The following is a 25,617-nucleotide window of genomic DNA, read 5'->3' as shown; positions in this document are numbered from 1 at the left end:
AAGAAAATGCATTAGCAGTGCAAAGATACTAGCCAAAATACAAACTTTGATACACTAAATGACCCTAGAATGATGACAAAGTTTTGAGGTTCTTTAAAACACCACAAAACCTGTACAAAACCTAATAATTTTGGAATCATACATGATGTAGCAAACCCAGTGCATGAAATTTTACAAGGGCTGCTCTTGATTCAACAGCTTCCTGAACCTCATTGCTCTGCCTTTTTACAATTTCAGGATACTTAGGATACTTGATAACTCAGTACTTCACAGTAGCTACTAGTTTTTTTATCAGGATACTTAGGATACTTGATTTTGATATTATAACCCCCTCCAACCATTAACCTATTGTCCATACTGCTTTTGTAACCCACTACAACAAAAAAAAAGGTGTAAAGGGAACCAAAAATTGGATTGATTAGTGAAATCAATTTTGTTCTTTGATTTTCCATTTTCTTTCTTCCTAAAATGATTTTGAGAAGATAAATAAAATAAGTGTGTATTTCATTTCTGTTTTAGTCATGAATGATGATTTCAGGAAACAATTTGCAACATTTCTAGGTGCAAGTGCAAGTCACTTAAAACAAAGTCCGTATGAACTCAAGCCATTCACATAATGTGTGAGAACTTCTCCCAGCACGATAACTGCAAATTAAATACCATTTTTACTATTTCCATATTTGACAGAGACAAAGAAATCTCATTGAGAGTGTTGCAGGAGAGTTTTTAGACTTAGAGAGTGAGGAAGGAAGTACTTCAAGAGTAGAGCGTGAAGGGCATTGCAATTCCACTATCAGATAAAAGTTATTTTGTTAGATATTAAATATTTGCCTAATCTCAGGACATGACATGTGTTGGATCGAGTGGCCTCAGAATAATTAGGAAGGGGGGGGGGTTGAATTAATTATTCCTAAACCTTTACTAATTAAAAATTACTCTTTTAAGGCTTTTACTTATTTTGTTAAGAGAATATGGAGTAGAAGAGAAACTTAACAGAAAGTAAAAGCAGAAATTAAATGCACAGCGGAAAGTAAAAGAGTAGGGAAGAAGGAAACAAACACACAAGAGTTTTTATACTGGTTCGACAACAACCCGTGCCTACATCCAGTCCCCAAGCGACCTGCGGTCCTTGAGATTTCTTTCAACCTTGTAAAAATCCATTTACAAGCAAAGATCCACAAGGGATGTACCCTCCCTTGTTCTCTTTGAACCTAGTGGATGTACCCTCCACTAGAACTGATCCACAAGAGATGTACCCTCTCTTGTTCTTAGTCAAACCCAAGTAGATGTACCCTCTACTTGTACCACAAAGGATGTACCCTCCAATGTGTTAAGATAAAGATCTCAGGTTATTAAACCTTTGATACTTTGTGAATGGGGATACAAAAGAATTCTCAGGCGGTTAAACCTTTGAACGCTTTTGTATTAGGGAATGGGAAGAATCAAAAGAATTCTCAGACTGTGTCATTTTGAATTCTTTGACAAGAGAGAAGGGAGACACAAAAGAATTCAGGCGGTTAGTCCCTTGTTCTTTTGGAAAAGAGAGAAGAGAGACACAAAAAGAATTCAGGCGGTTAGTCATTGGCGAATTCTTTTTGGCAAAGGGAGAAGAGAATGAAAAGATGAATAGCACAAGTTTTCAAGGTTTGGAAAACCAGAAAACTTCATAAAGCTTTTGGTACAAAGAAGAAGAAGAAGAAGTTCAAAGAGATTTCAAGGCTTGTAAAGGATTGATTGGAAAAACAAAAGTATTTTTTATTATTGAAATGCAAAACAAAGCCTTGCTTTTATAGACTCTCCATGTCTGGTCAAGAAGACCATTCAGAAGAGTTATAACTTTTAGAAAAACTTAAAACCCATTTGAAAAAGTCAAAACCTTTTTGAAGAGTTACACCTTTTGATTTTTTCAGAAATAGTCACTGGTAATCGATTACCAAATTAGTGTAATCGATTACACAAAGCTTTTATGTGAAAGGATGTGACTCTTCACATTTGAATTTGAATTTCAATGTTCAAAGGCACTGGTAATCGATTACCAAAACATTGTAATCGATTTCAACTTTTTGAAATCAATTGGAACGTTGTAAATTCAATTTGAAAACTTTTTCAAAACAATTTTGCTACTGGTAATCGATTACAACAATCTGGTAATCGATTACCAGAGAGTAAAAACTCTTTGGTAAAAGGTTTTGTCAAAAACTCATGTGCTATTCAAAGTTTTGAAAAACTTTTTAATACTTATCTTGATTGAGTCTTCTCTTCATCCTTGAATCTTGAGTCATGAATCTTGATCTTGATTCTTGAGATCTTGAACCTTTGAATCTTGTCTCTAGACTTTCTTCTTGAGTCTTGAATTCTTCTTGATTCTTATCTTGAACTCTTGAATTGTTCTTGATTCACTTGAGTTGTTCTTTGATTGATCTTTGAGCTTTTTGTCATCACCTTTGTCATCATCTTTTGTTATCATCATTGTTATCATCAAAACACCTTTGAATCACTTTGATTCACCATGAAGTTTTGCTTCTACAAAATGGATGGATCATGGATTCATTATTTCAAATTAAATATGTAGGAAGATATTTTCCTAATCTATGGAAGAAATAGTGAGAAATTTTGACCTCTCAGTGGCCAATTTTCATTTAGGAATATGTGCACTGTGAATAGAAATTTGATCAAGTTTATTTTCAGACAACTCACTGGGACTATGAATATCCTGCCAAAATTAGATAAATTTAATACCAAACACCATAATATGACAAATACTACTATAAAATAGTCACAACATTTATATTACCATCAAGTTTGTTCCATTATACAACTGCATGGAAGATGAAACATATGGTTGTTCAAAAATCGATGTTCTACTAACATTAGAGTAGTTGGTCGCTTTGCTGGATTTCTTATAAAGCAAAGTCTTAGGAAATCTTTACCCTCTGCTGACAATGTTTCTTGTATAGGAGGGTTATCCTTCATAACCTTAAACATAGTTGTGGCCTGCATAATTAGATGAGAATTCACCCCTAGTTAGAAAATAAATTGGACATGTATACATATAGCATCTATACTGAATCCACGAGCTGCAAAAAATGAAAAAAATTGTATAAATAAGCTTTAAGCTGGTTGTTAAACCAAACTTTAGCAATATAAAAAGTTTATGTTACACGGGACTGAAGTGTCCCAAATTGCAAACTGATAAAAGACAAGAAATTTTGTTTGCAGGTACTTACTCCTTCGTACTCCCTCCAAGGAGGCTTCCCCATGAACATTTCTATAATTGTACAACCCAAACTCCAAATATCAACAACAAAAGCAAGGTCAAAGCTGTTATCTTTTTGCACAACCGCTTGAAAAAGCTACATGTATGTGGAATAAGTGTTTATAGAGAATGCATGAGACATCATGAAGTAAAATAGAGTTATAAACTTAGGGTGCTCAGGGTTTTGGTGAAGCCAATTTTTGTGTTCTGTGCCAACTAGGACTCTTAAGGCCGAGGGTGAAGGTGTCGTTAGGGTTGAAGAATTATTGGTCGTCGGGATCGGAAGGGTCAGCGTCAGATTAGATCTCAATGAGGATGCAGTTGGTCTCCTCGAGGAGATTTTGGCTGATGACGTTGTCGTCGAAGGAACCAAGGTTGACACTAATGGTGCCACAGAGGACGAGGATGGTGATGAAGCCGTAGAGTTGTTGAATGTCTTCTAGATCTTGATGCTGTTGAAGGACTTTTGGATTTGGCAGTCGTAGGGAAGCACATTGCCGCTGTGGCTTTGTGTGTTAGAGGTCCGCAAGCCCACGCTGGTGCTGCCCTCATAATGGAGCCCAACGAATCCTCATGTGTCGTTAGGTCGAGTCTTGAACTCCAAAGGTCACCTTTGGCCGCTGTTACAAAAGTAGTCAGGGTCGTGCTATAAAGTATGATTTTAATCAATTTTCGCAAAACCGTTTTAGTAAAATATCATTTTAAGACGGTATTCGCAAAACCGTCTTAGAAATTCTAAGACGATTTTGGTAAAACCGTCTTCGTTGAAAAACCTTATATTGACAAAATTGTCACCGCCTTATATACTAAGACGGTTTTGCGAGAACCTTCGTCGAAGGTACATCATAAAAAAGTGTTGTTTTAGTAGTGTATGGATGGTTAATGATTCATCCAATAATTTTCAAAATTCAATGAATTCTCTAATCAATACTTAATGATAAAAATTGATCCAACTTACTAATAAAAGGATTTGTGGGCAACTTTCAACCAACGTCAACTAGGATTTTTTTCGATCGTCGTTGGTCAAGACTACTTTTTGGCAGACATTGGCCCAAGTTTTTTGGGCAATAATTTTTTTTGCCAACATTGATTGAGGCTTCTTTTTGTCGATATCGACTAGGGCTGTTTTTTTTAACAAACATCGACAGATGTAATTTTTCGAACAATATCTACTAGGATTTTTTCAGCCGACTTTGATCGGTGCTATTTTTTGGCCGATGTCGTGTAGAGTTTTTTTAGTTGAACTTAGTTGATGGTGTTTTTTAGCCAATGTTGACTAATGCTATTTTTGGATGATTTCGGCTTGGGTTTTTTGATGTTGTCTAGAGCTTTTTCATTCCATGTCGGCAAGTGATGTTTTTTAGTCAACATCGGTCGATGCTATTTTTATGACTATATCTACGACTAGGGGGGTTTTAGTCAACTTTGATTAGGGCTATTTTTTGGCCGGTGTCATCCAAAGTTTTTTGCTCGATGTTGGCTAATATTGTTTTTAGGCTGACATCAATTGATGTTATTTTCCAGACAATGTCAGAAACAATTTTATTTAGGTTGATGTCTGTCGATGCCATTTTTTGGCCGATGTCGACTAGAGTTTTTGGTTTCTAGCCAACATTGGCCATAAACTACCCCAATTGACAACCGATCGTAAAAGCCCCAGTTGATGCCAGTCGAAAAATAGCCTCAGTAGATGTCAATAGAAAAATCCTAGCTTGTGTCAACCAAAAAATAGCCATGGTTGATGTCTCCCAAAAATCATCATCGATCAACGTTGGCCATAAAAACATATCAAGGATCAGCCAAAAAATTAACCTTAGTTGACATCGATTGAAAAAATCATAGCTGACACTAGCAAAAAAATAGTTATGACCAACATTGACAAAAAAAACTATTCGATATCGACCAAAAAAAAATAATCATGACCAATGTCGGCCAACCAACATCATTAGTTTATGTCAGCCAAAAAATAGTCTCAACTGACGTCAATAAAAAATCCTAGCCAACATTGGCAAAAAGAGAGTTCCAAGCAACATCGACAAAAAAACCCTAGCCGACGTCGACCACAAAAAAGTCATGACTGATGTTACCCAAGAAAACCTAGCCAACATGGGTCAAAAACCCTAGTCGACACCAGGCAAAAAATGGCCCTAGTTGATGTAGATCGAAAAAATCACTAGCTAATGCTAGCCATAAAAACCTCATTGACTGACATTGACCAAAAAACCCTAGCCAATCTCAACCAAAAAAAATATTCTTTGTCGACATCAACAAAAAAAATAATCCAAATCAATGCGGTTGAAAAAAATTTGGTTGATGTCGGCAAAAAAATAGCATCGATCGACGTCGGCCAAAAAATAGTTTCGGCCGACCAAAATTAGCCTTGTCGAGGTTTGCCGAAAACAAACTTAGTCAACTTTTGTTAGTATTATTACTATTTTAGAAAGTATTGTAAAATTTTCAAAATATATTATTTTTAAACAAAATAATTAAGTTTAAATTTTTTTTTGTGTGGATGAATTTCCATCCATGAAAAAAGTGTTAATGGATTGACCAAATTGACTTTTTTTATCAAATGGGCTAAATTGGATGGGTTTCATTAGATAATTTTTAATGAATCAAAATAAATTAATAAATTATTTTGGTTCGGTCTATTAAGATACGGATTAAAATTGATCGGATCCATCTATTTCCCACTCCTACCTTTCTTTCTTCTTACACTACATCATGCATAATACACACGACCTACCCATTCTTCTCATTCTAATCACCATAAGAGTAATATCCCTCTAATTCCTCTTTCTCCTCTTCATAGTTCTGGGTCCCAAATCAACATGCATGTAGGATTTCTCCATTTCTTTGATCCTAAGCGCCTCATTAACAAGGTCTTCTAAGACAAAGGCAAGCATTTTTCATCAATATCCTTTCACGTAGTAAGGTTTTCACCTTTTAGCAACCTAGGCTTTGATTTTGTTTACTGAAACTTTGCTTCAGACTCGTGAGCACGTTACCGACCTCGTATTTGAGAGCAAAATGTGTGAGGAGCTCAAACGGACCCCGTGCCAAAAGTTGCGCCGATTGCAAGTTTGAAGAGCAAAATGTGTGAGGAGCTCAAATGTTCCCTCGAAGACAATCAGCGGATCCCTTGCCAATCTAGGTAAGGGGTGTGTGAGAAAATTCACTACAAGTGAATGTTTCATGTTGGTTAGGAGCACCTCGCTCCCAACGACCTATGGCTCCAAGAAATTAAATTATAAAATTGTGACACGTGTGAGCTTTGAAATTGTCGAGGTCATAGGAGAATTGCATGATTATTGTTTGTGATATGTTTAGGAGCACCAAGAGAATCTAATATGGATTCTCATATGGCCCCGGAGTTGTAGGGTATGGTACCTCTTGAAGTTATCCTACAAGCCAAGAAATGTCTCAATTGTGATAAGTGATTGTGTGTACAAATGTGTATGTGTTAGTGATTTATGTCACAAAACTCTACTGGTCTTGTTTAGGAGATTTATGTCACTAGACTCTGAACTGTTAGAATTATATTAATGTAGTAATGTGGGAATCCTAGATTAGATGTATTGAAAATTTAATGATGGGGAGTGTGGTAATGAGTATGATGATGTGATTGTGTATGTGTAGTTAGTACAAATCTGATAAGTGTCGTATGAATGATAGGATACTGAAATAGGTTGTTAGTTATTGGCTGATAAATAGTAAATGTGAAAATGAATGAGTCATGTATTAGCTATCTACATGTTATCCAATATGTGAACGTGGGTGCATATATATATTTTCCCATGTGTATGTACATGAGTGAACATTCACCGGCTTTCATTGATAGTGGATGGTCACTTAATTAGGAAAAATGCAAGAGATAAGTTATTGAATTAATCAAGTTGATTGTTAAAAACCAGTAAAGATAAAATAAGAGTTTAAGCATTGTAATTTCTAAATTAAAAAAACAATGGTGAATAAAATCTATGTTCATACGGATACAGGGAATATATGCAGCTAGGATTCCTAATTAGCAAATGTTTAGATGTTGAGTATTATAGTAAAACATGTTTAGAAGTCCAAAGGATGGGGAATTCATTTAGTGGTAAGAATGGAATTAAAACTCTTAGACAATTGCAGTCGAAGTTTGACAGCAAAGGCGTTGTTGTTGGAATTTTAGGGGATCCTTATAAAATACCAATAACCACCAGGAACACATTACATTAGATTTGGATCCATAATGATTGATCAATGCAGTGGAATTTGGAAAATAGTCACGAATAATTGGTTTCATGACCTTCCTCAACCAAATCTCCTTATTATTCACTACTAGAAAATAGGGTTTTAACATCGATTATTATGGACTTTCAACATCGGTTATTAACCGATGTTGAAAGTAATATCGTTAACATCAGTTTTCCAAAACCGATGTTAACATAAAAATGACAACATCAGTTTTTTAAAACACCGATGTTATATTCAACATCGGTTTTTAAAAAGACCGTTATTAATATATACATACAACATCGGTTTTTAAAAACCGATGTTGGTTATCAGACAACAACATCGGTTTTTAGTAAAGACCGATGTTGATTTGTACTCCACAGCATCGGTTTTTTGTGAAAACCGATGTTGGTTGTCAGCCAACAACATCGGTTTTTAGGAAAAACCGATGTTGCTTTTTGGATTTTTGTTAATGTGCTGTCTGTTTTTTTAATTACCCCAAATTTACTTGCAAATTTTAAAGCAGAACCATAGCAGATAATTTGGAGTCTATTTTTAGACAACTTTTAGTAGAAATTCCAAAAAAGATGAATATTTACTATGAATTAAAAGAATATTTAATGTGCATATAACATGAATTGTAAAAAATGTAAATTAACTAAACTATAATTCCAAAATTACTTAAAGACTAATTCTTTCATTTTTAACTTTCAAATAATAGCTTGCCCACTGGATGCGAAGCGCCTTCAATCTCTCTGGTTCCAATGGTCTAGCATCATTGAAATACTACATGATATAATAAAACATAAGTTAATAATATATAATACCAATTATAACAAAGTGAAATATGTTTGAATTAAAAAATTACTCTTTCCCTATTATTCTTGAAACTTCCTAAGATTGTAGTTGACATCCAGTGTATGACATAATACCCGCACTCAGTGCTTCCTTTTTGTCTATTACACTAAATACATTATGAATTTTAGATATTCAATGTTAAGTAAAAATTAGTCTACACAGTATTAAAATGTAATTAGAAGCATTGTTTAAATGACTTACTTTAACAACAACCCACTTAGCAGCAGCCTTGGATTTACTTTGTGGAGTATCGTCAAATCCTTTCAAAGCACTGTTCAATACAAACATGGATCGTATTGTACAATTGAAATATGGATGTTCACGACTAATGCTAATGTAAATATATTAAAAAAATATAACTGACCTGTTAATAATTCCTTTTAGGTAGTTGTCTGGCCTATTGTGGAACGAACAAAACCAGATGACAACATTTTCCTTAGGCAAAATGACGACCATTTGCTAATGTGCACTACAGTGGAGAACAATATAAGTTATTATACTATTATACATTGTTTAAATTCATTTGTTCAGTTTAACTTACCCATTCAACTAGGCTCTTAGGTACACATCTCTCTTTGAATTTTGCATCCAGTTCTTAATATAACTTTCTGATTCAAATTGCATTTGTCCAGATCTTTGTATGCACTGTGGCTCAAGGAATCCATACACATTGGCATTCCCCGCTCGCATACTTGTCTCTGTCATATGCCTATTGTTGTTAAAATAAATTAAATTATGTATGAATTCAAAACAATAAGTTAGGTAATAAACAATAATGCAAAGTGACTTAAAGAATCCACAATTGTATAACAGAGATGTTGAGACATTGACCACCATATGCTATTTCAGACATATACAATTGTAAAGTTACTTTTTCTATGATCGACTCCTCCAGTTGGTCCCTAACTTTTTGCGTCAGTTGCTCTAGGTCTTTAGGAGCCATGGACGAAGACGTGCGAGAGGTCCTTGAAGCCGGTCCAATGGTAGCAGTTAGTACATCCTGACGTCCATGGGTGACAAAGGTGTGAATGAATATCATGCAGGTTTTGATGATGCCAAAAAGGTTACTTGATGAACATGGATTGAATTAAGTCAAAAGAACAAGATCAAGTAAATCTAAGATAAGAACTTAGTATATTTGTTTAAAGAATCTCAATTTGATTGCTTTAGTTTGGCCTCAACATCTTTAGTATCAAACACTCTTTTATCAAAGACTAAATCAGTTCAAAAAGATATTTTTGAACTGGTAATCGATTACCAGACAATGTAATTGATTACCAGAGAGTTTGTGAAGATATTTTTGACTAACGACACAAAACTGTTTGAATTTTGATCTGTGTAATCGATTACCAGTGAAGAGATTAAAAAAAAACCTTTGAAAAGTCATGACTCTTCAAAAATATAACTGTGTAATCGATTACTAGTGAGAAAATTTTAGAAAAGCTTTTTGAAAAGACATATCTCTTCAAACCATTTTGAAAAGGCACAATGGACCTATATATATGTGTATCTGACTTCAAAAAGTAGTAGAGAGATTTTAAAAGAGAACTTAATTGTCAAATCCTCTCTAAACAACTATTGGTCAAACACTTGCAAATCAATTGAGTATTCTTCTAAGATCTTCAACTTGTATTATCATCTCTAAAAAAGAGAAATTCTTCTTTACATTCTAAAAACATTATTGTGATCAAGAGACTATTTGTCTCTTGACTTATCAGAATCCTGAACACAAGGGAGAAGGATCCTAAGGTGTGTTCATAAGTTGTAAAGAGTTTACAAAGTTAGTGGAAAACTCAAGTGGGTTGCTTGAGGACTGGACATAGGCACGGAAAGTGGCCAACCTAGGATAAAATGAGTATGCATTTCTCTCTTCCCCTATCTTAGTTATTTTATTGTAGTTTACTTTGTCTTGCACATTTGAAAGAATATTATTAAATTGATTGCTTCTTCTTCTACATTCTGAGCCTATCATACATCATTTAAAAGGGGGTTAAAATTTGTTAGTGGGAAATTTGTAAGACTTAATTCACCCCCCCCTCCCCTCTTAAGTTATTGAGGCCACTTGTCCAACAAGTGGTATCAGAGCAGGATTAGGCACTTAGCTTCATTTCATTGATTTGCAACACACACACTTAAACACTTTTATTTATACTTACAATTTTTTTGACACACAAAACTGTGTGTATATGTTGCTCAGTTTTGACCATTTTATTTCTTTCCCAGTGTTTTCCCCCAAATTTGGGACAAATTTGTTTTGACATATAACTCCCCCAAATTTGAAACAAATTTGTCTTGAACTAAGCTTTTTTGTGGATGATGATCTCCTACAACCTAAGACAAGGTAGCAGGAGATAAAATTGTATAGGCTCAAGGTTCAATCAATCAATCATTCAGCTCAAAACTGAGTGCAAGGGATAAATCATTCAAGCACGTGGTCAGCTTTTTGGCTAAGTGGCTATCACCATCAAACATGGTCTTCATCATCCTCAATTTCATGCATTCAGTCTATACTTCAAAGATTCATGCAAAAATAAGTACTAAATGATAGTCATTTCTCTCAAAATTTAAGGATCACACTCTCACCGGGATATGGTTAATGCATTCCTTCACAATCAATCTGACAAACTAACTAACATTTTCAGTCATACTACTAATCACATGTTCTTTCCCTTCTAATGGATGCAAGCTTGATCAAAACAAAATCTATACATTCCAATCCACTTAATTCATACAATTTCTCATTCAAATCAATCACAACACTTCATTCTATACAAAATCAAACCACTGAATCATATTCAAATAGTTCACTATTCAATCATGCTTTTGTACAAGCTACTACTACAAACAAAATAACTGAAATTTAAAAGACTAAAATTTAAAGACTGAAATTTAAATAACTAAAACATAAACATAAAATAAACTAAAATAGAATAATAATAAACTGTTCAAAATGCAAGACAATAAGATAAAGATCCTGTCAATCCACCTGTGGATGATCCTCTGCATGCTTGTTCAGATCCAACACCGGAGCAGCTGGTGGATCCTATGAAATGGGCTGCTTTTGCTCCAATGCTGGTGCAGATGGCTGGTAATCATCAGTAATTGGTGCTAGAGAGACAGGAACTACAGCTGGTGATGCTACCTCCTCCTGAGCACTAACTGGATCAGTCTCAAAAATAAGTGGCTCAGGAGGAACAAGCTCATCCTCTGCTGGCACAGGCTCTTGGGTTGCAAGGGCCTCACCCCCTCCAGAAGGAGAAGGCTGGACTCCTGGCCAAGCCACATGTGCAAGGAACTCCTCCACGCTCATAGCTGGCTACTGGCCAGAGCTCTCCAATCTCTGTATGATGATGATCTGGCCTCTGTGCAAGTTCTACAGCATAGCAAATAATGTCTCAGATGTAAAAGAGGATGGTCCTGTAGGAGGAGTTGGTAAGGGAGTGGGAGCTGAAGCTGATATAGGAGGAATATCAGAAGATGAAGGAGCTACAGAAAGGGGAATCTCAGAAGAAGGGAGAGCCTCTGGCCTCTTCCCCTTGGCCTTGTGAGGCCCTCTGAAAGTAACAGTGGCATCATCGAGGTTCCAGTAGTTTTTCTTCACATATGCCACACTAATGGCTGGAGTGAGGCTTTCGAAAGTAAGTGAATCAGAAGTGACTCCCCGGGCTTTACATAAAGCAGTGACGAGGGCAGGGAAACCCAGCCTCGAGCAGTCATGCTGAGCTATCACAGAAATCTGACTCGAGATGATATGTCCCACATTCATGTCCATCTTCTGAATAATGTCGTAGATCAACCTGGCCCTATCCAGTGTAATGTCTGATGTGTGAGAAGTAAGGACCAGGTTGGAGAATGAAAGAACACTCCAAGTCTGAGCAAGAAGGGTTAGATTCTTCCTAAGGATCTTCAGAGGCAGCCCATCATCATTTAATTCAAATCCCTTGCCAGGGATGCATAATCTGGTTGCCAGTTCCTGTGGATCTGGCCTCAACTGACTGTACCAAGAATAGGCAGACAGGTTCTCCCCCTCCTCAATGATCACAGGGGTCTTCAGAAAAGTGTTCAAAGTGTCTGCATCAAATTTCACCAAGTGACCTCTGACCCTCACCTTCTTAGGTAATTTATCCTCGGGATCATAGAGGTTAGTATAGAACTCCTTCATAATGGCCGCATCAATGATGCCATCCATGAAGTTTGTCAACACCTTGTGGCAATTCATGTGTTCTAGTTCTTTAGTGAATTCATCAAACTCAGTATAATAGAACATAACATTCCTCTCAGGCAATATTTTCCTGCCAATAACAATATCAGAGTAGCGATCCCAGGCCTCCTGAGATGTGAATCTATGGCGGTCATAGAAGGCCTGGGATGCTGAGGCAGGTGCCTTTCTCTTCCTAGAAGCCATCTGAAAAAAAAATTAGATCAAACAACAGGGTTACTCAATAAAAAATAGAAAAAGAAAAAGGTAAAAAAAGAGAGAAAATAAGTCAAGATGAAAGAAAAACAAGAGAGAAAAGAAAAAGGTAAAAAAAGAGTGGAAGAAATAAGTCAAGATGAAAGAGAGAGAATAAGAGAGGAAGAAAGAAGAAAAATAATGAAAGAAATGAAAAGAGAAAAACATGCCTCCTATAGTAGTCATGACTCTTGCAAGAGTTTAAGTGAAGAACTTAGCAACTATTATAGAGGGCGTCATAGTTCACATACTAAACATCACTCCCAAAGAAGAGAAAAGGATAGAAGACCTCAAGAGGTTAACATTAGCCTCCCATATTTCCATGGAAAAGATAATGTTGAGGCTTACTTAGATTGGGAAATGAAGGTTGAACAACTCTTTGCTTGCCATCATATTAGCGAAGAGAGAAAAGTTCCATTGGCTACCCTTAGCTTTCAAGGGTATGCCCTCTATTGGTGGACTTCCCTTGTTAGGAAACGAAGGATTCATGGGGATCCTCCAGTAGAGTATTGGAAGGATCTTAAGAGTGCCCTTAGGAAGAGGCACATTCCCTCCTACTATGAAAGGGAGCTTATGGACAAGCTCCAAAGGCTTAGACAAGGGAGTATGAGTGTTGAAGAATATAGACAACAAATGGAACTACTCCTTTTAAGAGCTGGACTTTGGGAAGAGGAAAGAACAAGCATAGCTAGGTTCCTTAGTGGACTTAATATGGAAGTGAGGGACAAGGTTGAACTCCTTCCATATAGGGACCTAGATGAGCTAGTCCAACTTTGTATAAGAGTGGAGCAACAACTTAAAAGAAAGCCTTCTTCAAAATCTTATGGCTCTCACTCTTATCCAAGGAAGGACCAAGCCCATGGAATTTTGGGGGCTGCACCTTCGAAACCTAAGGAAGATAAGGGTAAGACCATAGAGAAATACACCCCTAAGACTAGTTCCCAAGAAAGGACTAGCAATATTAAATGCTTCAAATGTCTTGGGAGAGGTCACATTGCCTCTCAATGCCCCACAAAGAAAACCACGATCATGAGAGGTCAAGACATTTATAGTAGTCAAGAGGAGACTACTTCTTGCCCTTCCTCTCTTTAGTATTTCACTCAATTTGGAGTGCTTCTTAGTCCAATAGCTCTTAAGGTGGTTGACCCCTTGCTTCTTGACTCAAATTCTTTAAGATATGGCACCGATCCTCCTTTCCAATTCCCTATATGGCAACTCACAAGCAAGGAAACAAAGAGACAAGCAATAACCAAAGACCAAAAACAATGAAATGAAAGCTAAACCAATAGAGTTTTAACAAGAAAAATTTCGAAGGATTATTCAACAATTAAAGCAATGAAAAGCACAAAAAAGCAAGCTAGGACTCAAAGAGAAACCTAGAATGGCTCTAGAGTACAATAGAAAAACTCTAAAAAAAAAAAAAAGACTCAAGAAACCTCTAGTTTTGGCACTTGTTTTCACAATAATTTTCAATTGAAATTTCAGAACTAGGATTGGTATAAAATAGGCACCAATTATAGAACAAATTTTGAGCCAAAACAACAAGCACACTTTCCTTTCACTTTTTTTTTCCTGGACACTGATTTTTCTACCAACTTGTGCGATTTTTATTATTTTTTCCTTTAATCCAAATCGCTTGGTTCTTTTTTTATAATTTTCGTCAAGATGTCTAGAAAATTCAGTAAAACTTTCAGCTCAAAAAACGTAGTGACCAATTCCCAGTAATTTATACAAGTTCGTATGTTCAAGCTGCCAGCACCAGCGATTTCAACCTAGAAATCAAGAGTAGTGTTTATGTTGCTTAAGGCTTGGATAGTTACAATTTGTGTTTTCTTATGCTCAATTATCTTGAATAACACAATTCAAGAGAGCTTAAGACTTATTTTGATTCACAAATCCAGCCACAACTCAGCACCACAACTCAACTTCATCATAGGCATCATGTAGGAAACTTAGAAAACAAAAAAAAGATCAAGAACAAGACTACTTCTAGGAATTGATTTAGAACATGTTATGAACTAAATAACATGCATGAATTAGACTCAAAATTCAAAAGATAGGCTAAGAATGACAAGAATACATGAACAAATGTATCCATAATTCAATCAACAAAATAAAATTCAACACAAACTTAGAACATAATGTGACAATTACTATGACTAAACATGACTCTAAGACAACATGGATTAAGTGATTTACACTTAGATTTTTGTGTTTTTTTAATCAATATTTTGGAAGAACATTTAGATCTAAGGTTCAGCACAAGAATATTATGAATGAAAAATGATAGAACCTAAAATCAACACAAAAACAAGATTCAAGAGTAGATCTACAAAATTTGAACCATAGAAATGCAAGAACAAGTGTAGATCTAAGATTTAATCGGTTTATTTTTTTTTGAATCTACTCTAAACAGCACCAAACCACAAGACAATGGAGTATATACATGGAGAATAAGATGAAGAACAAGGAATTAAAGAGAATTCACCGAACAAAAGGATAGAGGAAGCAAAAGAACATCACCTAGATGAAGATGCTCTTGATACCACATGATGTAAGCTCCATTTGAGCTTGTAGGCCTAGGATCTTCTTCATCAATGGATTCATTTGCTTCTTGGAAGATGAATGGCAGTGGAATGGAGAAGGAAGAGAGAGATGAGATGCCACTTCAAGGAGAAGATGAGTCTAGAAGAAGCTCACCACCATAGGAGGCCATGGATAAGAGCTTGGAGGAAGAAGGAGATGAATGAAGGGAGAGGAAGAGAGGAGCACGAAATTTTGTGCTCTAAAAGAGCTCTGAAATCTGAAGTTTAATATTCAAATGATCAAAGTTGAAAAAAATGCACACACAAGGCCTCTATTTATAGCCTAAGTGTCACACAAAATTGGAGGGAAATTTGAATTTCTATTCAAATTTCACTTGAATTTGAAATTGAATTTGTGGAGCCAAAATTTCACTAATTATGATTAGTGAATTTTAGCTATGGTTCAGCCTACTAAATTCAAGATCAAGTCCAAGATTCTCCACTAAGTATGCTTAGGTGGCATGAGGCATGTAAAACATGAAGCACATGCACAAAGTGTGACTATATGATGTGGCAATGGGGTGTAGCAAGCAAATGCTCACCTCCCCCTCTAAAATTTAATTGGATTGGGCTTCTCCCAATTCAATTAAATTTATTTTCCAACACACACATCAAATATTCACTTAATGCATGTGAAATTACAAAACTACCCCTAATACAAAAACTAGTCTAGGTGCCCTAAAATACAAGGGCTGAAAAATCCTACATTTCTAGGCTACCTTATCTATATTATGGAGCCCTAAATACAAGGCCCAAAAATAATGAAACCTTAATCTAATATGTACTAAGATAAGTGGGCTCATACTTAGCCCATGAGCCCGAAATCTACCCTAAGGCTCATGAGAACCCTAGGGCCTTCTCTTGCATCTCTGGCTCAATCTTCTTGGAGTTTTCTATCCAATGCCCTTGCGGGGTAGGATTGCATCAAAGAATGCAGGAGTAACTTGAAGCACAGACAGCAAAATGCACAAAGCACAAATGTAGGCACAAGCACAAGGGAGAAAATGATGAAGTGTAAATGGTAACTACCATTGGCAGTTCTATTTTATTTTAGCATTTTTGTTTGGCGCACTTAGCGCATAGATGCGCTTAGCGTGCCAACGTGACATTTGAGTTTAAAGCCCAAGCGCTTAGCCAAACCTCATGCTAAGCCCAACTTGAAGTTTCAAATTCCATAGAGGATCTGAGGCTTAGCGTTGCAGGTCGCGCTTAGCACTTTCTGCAACACAAGATTTTTTCTACAAAATGCGCTTAGCCTAAGATGTAAGGCTTAGTGCGCAATCAAGCTTCAACTTACAAAGAGTAGTTTAGGCTTAGTGCAACAGGCGCGCTAAGCACACTTCCAAGCATCTCAAAAACAATAAGGGATTGACGGTTAGCACATCCTGCCGCTAAGCCCAACTCGTGAAAGTTCAATTCCAGAATGGATATGGGGCTTAGCTCAGGACAACGCGCTTAATGCTGCTACAATAAATTTTTCCAGAGAAGAAGTGGTGCTTAGCGCATCATCTCTGCTAAGCCCACTGCTTGAAGTTTACTTCCAGTGAAGATGTTGGGCTTAGCGCAGTGATGTGTGTTTAGCTGAACTATTCAACCAATTAGTTAGGGGTCTAGGCGCTTAGCCCGAGCAAGCTCAGGCTTAGCGCGTGAAGAGATGGTGCTTAGCGCAAGGGTTGCGCTTAGCGGATGGACAACTGAAAAAAATTTCTGAGTCTTTTATGTCCATCTCTTCACCTACGCTTAAAAACCCCCCTTGTTCACTACTAAACAAGCTGAAAAATTAATCACAATCACAAGCAACTATTGATGTGCCATTATTTTCTCCTATTTCTTAACCCTTTTTGCACCATTTTAATTACTGATTAGTCTTAATTGTCAAATTAATTAGACAGTTTTATTATTTGGGCTCATTACGCTAATTTGATGTTTTTAATCTAATTTCAGGAATTAATGAAGCATTGGGATTGAACTTGAAGAGGGCAGACTATTTTATTCTACAAAATTTTATCTTATCTAGACTTTGATTTTATTTTATTTATAGGTTTGGATTTAAAACAGATTTGTAAGCTTTGGGGCTGGAAAACTATATAACAACACCAAGGTTCTAGTTTAGCCCTCTCCTATCCTCTCTTCTCTCTCTCCTCTCCTCTCTCTCCTCTTTCGTTTTTAGTTTTAGGCTTTTCTTCTTTTAGACACATTTTCGTTTTGCAATTCAAGTTTTTACTTTTCATTCTAGCAATAAAATTTCGTTCTCTATTGATTAATGGAAGGCTAAGTCTCCAGCGTTGTTTTCTCTTGAGGATCAAGCACAATTCTCTTAGAGGTTCTATTATTACTATTAAATTCTGTTCAGTTTTTCCTCTTCACTAATTACTCTGAATTTGTTGCTATTAATTCATGCATGCTTAGTGCTTGATTAATTGTCTCTGCGCTTAATTTACGTTCATGCTTAATGATCGTTTATGATTAATTGGTGTATGTGTTGCTTAATCACATAATGAATCAAGGGGAAGCAACGTGTTTTAATTCTAATATTTTCTAATTCACATCAATTTGCTGTTTAATTTACAAAAGCAAACAACCCCCCCCCCCAATTCGTTACTATTTTCCTACTATCTGTTATGAACATTTGGTTTATCATTGCTCGTTGGGAAACGACCTAGGATCACTTCCTAGTTACTGCATTTTAATGTTTATTTGATTCGGGTACGGCCTCGATCAAATTTGGCGCCGTTGTCGGGGAGCAATGTCCAAAGGTTCATAATAGCTAGAGATTCGTGTTTTATGTTTAGTTGTTTTAAGTTTCCGTGTTGTGTTAGTGTTGTTTAGTGTCTTCTTATTTTGTTTGGTGTGGTGTTTTGTTTTAGTTTTTCTGTTCAGCGCTTTCCCTGTTTCAGTTTTTGTGTTTTGCTGTGAATAGTGCTTTGCGACGGATTTAGCGACCATTTTTGCTGATCTGGAAAACAGAGTAGTAGTGCAAATCCCTTAGCGACTGAATTAGTGACTACTGCTGACAATTTAATTGGCGATTTTTGTTTTGATAGTTAGGGTTGTTATTTTTGGCTGAATTTTGGTGTGGTAGGTTCTTTTGACTCATATTTTGTGTGAAAAATACCAGGAACACTTGTTGTGGCCAGATTTGAGAGATTCAAAAATATTTGAGAACTTATGTTTACCAAAACTTCAAACGGCCATAACTTTTGCTCCGGGTATCAGAATGACTATTATTATATATGTATTTGGGGTAGAAAAAAATTTCCCATATTGTGCTTGCTTGCCAAAGGCCGGCTGAGGTCTCTAGCTAGCCAAAATTGCCTGTTTACTAGTTTTTTTTATTTTTCAAGTTTTATTATTTTATTTTTTAAAATTTCCTTAGGTAGTTTCCATAGTTACTTTGAATTTTTGCCTGGAAATTTTTGTGCCATCTTTTCATGATTTTAGGGTGTTGCTCAAAAAATTTCAAGTCATTTAGATATCATTTGAGGGTAGATGTAGTTCAAATCTACATTATTACTTGCATAAGAAGGCAACTAGTTGTGCATGTTGAATATAGTGTATGACAAGAGGCAATTCATCTGACTTACAACCCTTTGATCCTGAGATAGATAGGACATTTCATAGATTAGTTAGACATCATTTTGTACCTTTTGAGCATCTTGGGCATTCTGTTATTGGTGAGTCTAAGCATTTTGTGGTTGATAATTTTGATCATCCTGATTTTGAGCATTATAGTTTTGAACATTCTGATTTTGAACATTCTGAGAACATGGCACAACCTCCACCCCGTGAGAGGACTCTAAGGGAAATGGCTGCACCTGATTTCACCTACGAAAGCTTGTGCATCCAATACCCTGATGAGGATGTTCCATATGTTCTTAAAATTGGATTGATCCATTTGCTTCCAAAGTTTCATGGCCTTGCAGGTGAAGACCCACACAAACATCTGAAAGAATTCCATATTGTATGCTCCACCATGAAACCCCCAAATGTCTAGGAGGATCACATATTTCTGAAGGCCTTTCCTCATTCTTTAGAGGGAGTGGCAAAGGACTTACTTTATTACCTTGCTCCACGGTCCATCACGAGCTGGGATGACCTCAAGAGAGTATTAGAAAAAATTTTCCCTGCTTCTAGGACCACGACCATCAGAAAAGATATTTCAGGCATTAGGAAACTCAGTGGAGAGAGCTTATATGAATACTGGGAGAGATTTAAGAAACTATGTGCCAGTTGCCCTCACCACCAGATTTCTGAGCAGCTTCTTCTCCAATATTTTTATGAAGGACTTAGTAACATAGAGAGAAGTATGATAGATGCTGCCAGTGGTGGAGCCCTTGGAGACATGACTCCTACTGAAGCCAGAAATTTAATTGAGAAGATGGCTTCCAACTCCCAACAATTTAGTGCCAAAAGTGATGCTATTGTCATTAGAGGAGTGCATGAAGTAGCCACGAATTCGTCTTCATCAGCCGAGACTATGAAGCTTGAAGGTAAACTAGATTCCTTGGTTAACCTGGTAACCCAACTGGCCGTGAATCAAAAATCTGCACTTGTCGCTAGACTCTGTGGTTTATGCTCCTCTGCCGACCACCACACAGACCTTTGCCCTTCTGTGCAGCAATCTGAAGCAATTGAATAGCCTGAAGCTTATGCTGCAAATATCTACAATAGGCCTCCTCAACCTCAACAACAAAATCAGCCACAACAAAACAATTATGACCTCTCCAGCAACAGGTACAATCCCGGGTGGAGGAATCATCCTAACCTTAGATGGTCGAATCCTTCACAATAGCAGCAACAACAACAATAACAACACCTTATTTTCAGAATGCTGCTGGCCTAAGCAGACCATACGTTCCTCCACCAATCCAACAACAACAACAACAACCCCAGAAACAGCAAACAGTTGAGGCTCCTCCATAACCTTTCCTTGAAGAACTTGTAAGGCAAATGACTATGCAAAACATGCAGTTTTAACAAGAGACCAAAGCCTCCATTCAGAGCTTAACTAATCAGATGGGACAATTGGCTAAACAGTTAAATCAACAATAGTCCCAGAATTCTGACAGATTACCTTCTCAATCTGTCCAGAATCCCAAAAATGTGAGTGTCATTACATTGAGGTCGGGAAAGCAATGTCAAGGACCACAACCAGCAACATCCTCCTCATCCGCAAATGAACCTACCCAACTTCACTCTACTCCAGAAAAAGATGATGACAAAAATTTAAAGAGTAAGTTACCTAACAATTTCTATGCAGGTGAATCTTCCACTGGTAATTCTGATTTACAGAAGCAGCATATCCCTCTTCCATTCCCTCCAAGAGCAATTTCCAACAAAAAAATGGAAGAGGCAGAGAAAGAGATATTGGAAACATTTAGAAAAGTAGAGGTAAACATACCTCTACTGGATGCAATAAAGCAAATTCCAAGATATGCTAAATTCTTGAAGGAGCTGTGCACTAATAAGCGGAAGCTTAAAGGAAGTGAAAGAATTAGCATGGGCAGAAATGTCTTCGCATTGATTGGTAAATCTGTTCCCCAAATCCCTGAAAAATGTAAAGATCCAGGTACGTTCAGCATACCTTGTATTATAGGGAACAGTAAGTTTGACAATGCCATGCTAGATTTAGGAGCTTCTATTAGTGTGATGCCTCTGTCTATTTTTAATTCTTTATCTCTTGGTCCCTTGCAGTCAACTGATGTGGTAATTCATTTAGCTAATAGAAGTGTTGCCTATCCTGCTGGTTTCATAGAGGATGTCTTAGTTAGAGTTGGTGAACTAATTTTCCCTGTTGATTTTTATATTTGAATATGGAGGAGGGATTTTTTAAAGGATCAGTTCCCATCATTCTAGGTAGACCTTTTATGAAAACTGCTAGAACTAAGATAGATGTATATGCAGGCACACTATCTATGGAGTTTGGTGATATAACTGTTCATTTTAATATTCTTGATGCTATGAAGCACCCATCTGAAGATCTTTCTGTATTTCGTGTTGAAATAATTGACCATATTGTTGATGAATACATGACTGATCTTCATTCTAATCTGCATGCCTGTCACTCTTCATGCATTGAATCTGAATTTGTACTTGATCATATGTCTGAATTTGATACTGAGAGTGAATTTGAATTTGATATTGATTACATGTCTGGTGATGTTTTACCTCTTGAGATTGATTTCATAGAGTCAGATAGAGCTAACCATGTTTTAGGAAGTACACATACCTCTGACTTTCTTTATGAGGTACAGGCTGAGAAACCATCTCTTTCTACCACTATCCATCCGCCCACACCAAAATTGAAGCCTCTGCCATCAAATTTAAAATATGCTTACTTGGATGATAGAAAAAGTTTTCCAGTAATTATATCTGCCTCCCTTGCTGATGAGCAAGAGGATAAGTTGTTATCTGTTCTCAAGAAGCATAAGAAGGCTATAGGCTAGACCCTGGCGGACATTCCTAGTATTAGCCCATCCACATGTATGCATCGGATGAATTTAGAGGATGGGGCTAAACCAGTAAGACAGCCACAGAGAAGACTCAACCCGGTAATTCTTGATGTAGTGAAGAAGGAGGTAACCAAGCTTTTGCAAGTTGGAATCATTTATCCTATCTCCGACAGCCAATGAGTGAGCCCCGTCCAGGTAGTCCCGAAGAAAACCGGCCTCACCGTGATCAAAAATGAGAAGGAGGAGTTGATTCCTACTCGGGTCTAAAACAGTTGGAGAGTCTACATCGACTATAGGGGGCTGAACCAGGTTACCATAAAGGACCATTTTCCACTGCCATTCATTAACTAGATGCTTGAATGCCTGGCAGGTAAATCTCACTACTGTTTCCTTGATGGTTTTTCTGGTTATATGCAAATCACTATTGGAGGATGCCTTTCGGCCTGTGCAATGCCCCTGGTACCTTCCAGCGGTGCATGATTAGTATTTTCAGTGATTTTTTAGAAAATTGCATAGAGGTGTTTATGGATGATTTCACTATATATGGATCCTCTTTTGATATTTGTTTGGATAGTCTGGAAAAGGTTTTGAATAGATGCACTGAAACTAACCTTGTTCTAAATTTTGAAAAATGTCATTTTATGGTTGAGCAAGGTATAGTTTTAGGCCACATTATTTCCAATAAGGGTATTGAAGTAGATCCTGCAAAAATTTCTGTTATTTCACAATTGCCTTACCCCTCTTGCGTGCGAGAGGTGCGATCTTTTCTTGGTCATGCAGGATTCTACAGGCGCTTTATAAGAGATTTTAGCAAAGTAGCCCTTCCACTATCCAACTTGTTGCAAAAGGAGGTGGAGTTTGACTTTAATGATAAATGCAAAGAGGCTTACGATTGCCTCAAAAGAGCACTGACTACCACCCCCATCATCCAAGCACCCGACTGGACAGCCCCTTTTGAGCTTATGTGTGATGCATCAAATTATGCATTGGGGGCTGTCCTTGCTCAAAAAATTGATAAATTGCCTAGGGTGATATATTATACTTCTAGGACTTTAGATGTTGCCCAAGCGAATTATACTACTACTGAGAAAGAGCTACTAGCCATAGTTTTTGCTCTTGAAAAATTTTGTTCTTATTTGCTTGGTACTCGCATTATTGTTTATACTGACCATGCAGCTCTAAAGTACTTGCTGAAGAAGGTTGATTCAAAGCCTAGATTGATCCGATGGATGCTCTGGCTCCAAGAATTTGACTTGGAGATCCGTGATAGGAGCAGAGCACAAAATTTAGTTGCTAATCATTTGAGTCAGATCGAACATGTGTCTGATGAGGACTCACTCATTCGGGATGATTTCCCGGATGATCATTTATATATAGTATAGTATTTCTGATTCTCTTTCTACTCCCTGGTTTGCTAACATTGTCAATTATTTAGTTGCTTCTGTTTTTCCTCCCTTAGCATCTAAGGCTCAAAAAGATAAAATTAAAAGTGATGCTAAGCATTTTATTTGGGATGACCCCTACTTGTGGAAATTGTGCAGTGATCAGGTTATTAGACAATGTATCCCATATCATGAGACTGACTCAGTCCTGCGGTTCTATCATTCTTCCACACCGGGAGGTCATCTGGGTGTTCAAAGGATAGCTCGCAAAGTGCTTGACTGTGGCTTTTATTGGCCCACCATCTTTAAATATGCCTGGAAGATTTGTAGCACTTGTGAGCAGTGTCAGAGAGTAGAAAGTGCACTTACATGGTGACAACAAATGCCTCAACAACCTATGCTATTCTGTTAGGTGTTTTCATTCTGGGGCATACATTTCATGGGCCTTTTTCCTGTATCTTTTGGTTATGTTTACATTCTCCTTGCAGTTGATTATGTTTCTAAATGGGTGGAAGCCAAGCCCACTAGAACTAATGATGCTAAGGTTGTTGCATATTTTGTCAGATCTAATCTGTTTTGCAGGTTTGGAGTACCTAAAGCAATCGTTAGTGATCAAGGAACCCATTTTTGCAACAAATCAATGCATGCCTTGCTTAATGTCGCAACCTACCCTTCGGCGGGAGGGCGACACGTGACTCGCGGGTGCGTCTTCCAAGAAAGGAATACGCGCGGAGTCGCCACCAACGTTTATTTGAGGAAAACGTTGGAAAAACCAGAAAAGACGTGATCTACGAACTTTAAGTGAAAGGTTCGGGAGTTGTATTTACGCACGGGGAAGGTATTAGCACCCCATACGTCCGTCACAAAGGACGACAGCCTTTAATCAAGTGTGCAAATATGACTTCAATTCATGTTATTTTCCCTTTTTTTACGTTCTTATGTCTTTTATGCCTTTTTATATTTTTATTTTTTCGTGATCGACGAGGGTGTTTTTCTTGCTCCTACGTATTCCTCAATTGTGATAAGGAAATCAGACCTACGTAGTTCTTTGAGAATCAAACGTTGGTTAAATTGTTTTTATCATTTTTTTGCAAAAATATGTTTTTATTGAATGAAAGGTCATTTAAGGCATTGGACCATTAAACAATCTTTCGATTCTTTTGAAAAGATAGAGAACATTAAGGCATTGAACCATTAATGATCTCTTTATTTTTGAAAGAGGTAATAAAGCTACATGTTTATTTTAGGCCTATAGAAATCTACATTTAACCAATAAAAATGGAAAAGACCATTTCAAGGCGTTGGACCTTAAAAATGGCTTTTTTAGGTGATGACAAAAGCTTGACTTATGAATTGATTTTAGCCTTAGTTTCACTTTGGTTATTAGTCAATTCGATTAAGAAAGGAAAATCCCAAAGAAAAATGTCCGATTTATTTTTTTTATTATTTTACTAAAAGGTATTTTTGATTATTATATTATTATTTTGCCTCTTTTTTTGGTTTTAAACGTGGTTACGGCATGACCGAACGATCGAATTTCATTTTAACAGAAATTAAGAGATGTTACAATATGAATGATTGGTGGAAATTTATTTTATTTTTTATTAGGTGAGAAAATGACTTAAAAAAATGACTAAAGCACGTCAAAAGGGGGTACGGAAAGCAAATGAAATAAAAATAAAAGCACGCGAAACAAATGAGAACCACTAAGGATACATAGAATGAATTGAAAAAGTTCGATTTCGGGAACTTACCGGTTGAAGAACGAAGAACAAACAAAGAACGACGAAGAACAGTTGAAAATCTTCGCGAAATCACTCACGAAAACGTCTCGAAAGCGTTACGGAAGCGCATCGGCTTGGATTTTCTTCACGGAAACAATTTTTCTCACTAATTTTAAGTGATTCTCAGATACCAGGAGGGTTGAACATTTTTGTTCTTCCCTCCTCCCCAATTTATAGGGAAATGAGGGAGGAGCTTGCCACCCAGCTCGCCCAGGCGAGCTAGGTTGCTTCCTCCAGAAGGCACCGCCTTCTGGGGAACTTCCTGGAAGGCCTAAGTGGGCCTGGTTGCTATTTGCACCCCCCTGTTTACTAAATACACCCCTTGCCCCCTTTTTTGCTGATTCTTTTTCCGCAACGTTACAGAACTTTATGAATTACGTAACGATACTTGTTTTATTTCCGTAATGTCACGAAACCTTACGGATTACGTAACCATCCCTTCTTTGGCTTCCGGGATGTTACGGAACTTTACGGATTGCGCATTAACACTTCCTTTTGACTTCCGGCGCATCACGGAACTTCACGGATTGTGCAACAGTGCTTTCTTTTGACTTTCGGCATGTCACGGAACTTCACGAATTGCCTAACGATGGGTGCCAAGTACCTCGAAGTGGTCAAACGAGGGTCGC

General features: G+C 37.0%; 1 non-coding gene and 1 pseudogene across 1 annotated transcript; one reads left to right on the top strand and one right to left on the bottom strand.

Moving 5' to 3' along the window:
• Positions 1-19,250: 19,250 nt before the first annotated feature.
• On the top strand, positions 19,251-21,390 carry LOC114410326 (annotated as a pseudogene).
• LOC114410955 lies at positions 19,512-19,618 on the bottom strand. Its single transcript, XR_003666346.1, has one exon. It is a non-coding gene; the product is annotated as a small nucleolar RNA R71 (small nucleolar RNA).
• Positions 21,391-25,617: the final 4,227 nt, after the last annotated feature.

Source organism: Glycine soja, chromosome 4, assembly GCF_004193775.1.
Source record: "Glycine soja cultivar W05 chromosome 4, ASM419377v2, whole genome shotgun sequence".
Taxonomy (NCBI): Eukaryota; Viridiplantae; Streptophyta; class Magnoliopsida; order Fabales; family Fabaceae; genus Glycine; species Glycine soja.
The sequence above is the reverse complement of the archived record's forward strand: the minus strand, read 5'-3'. Positions and strand labels throughout refer to the sequence as shown.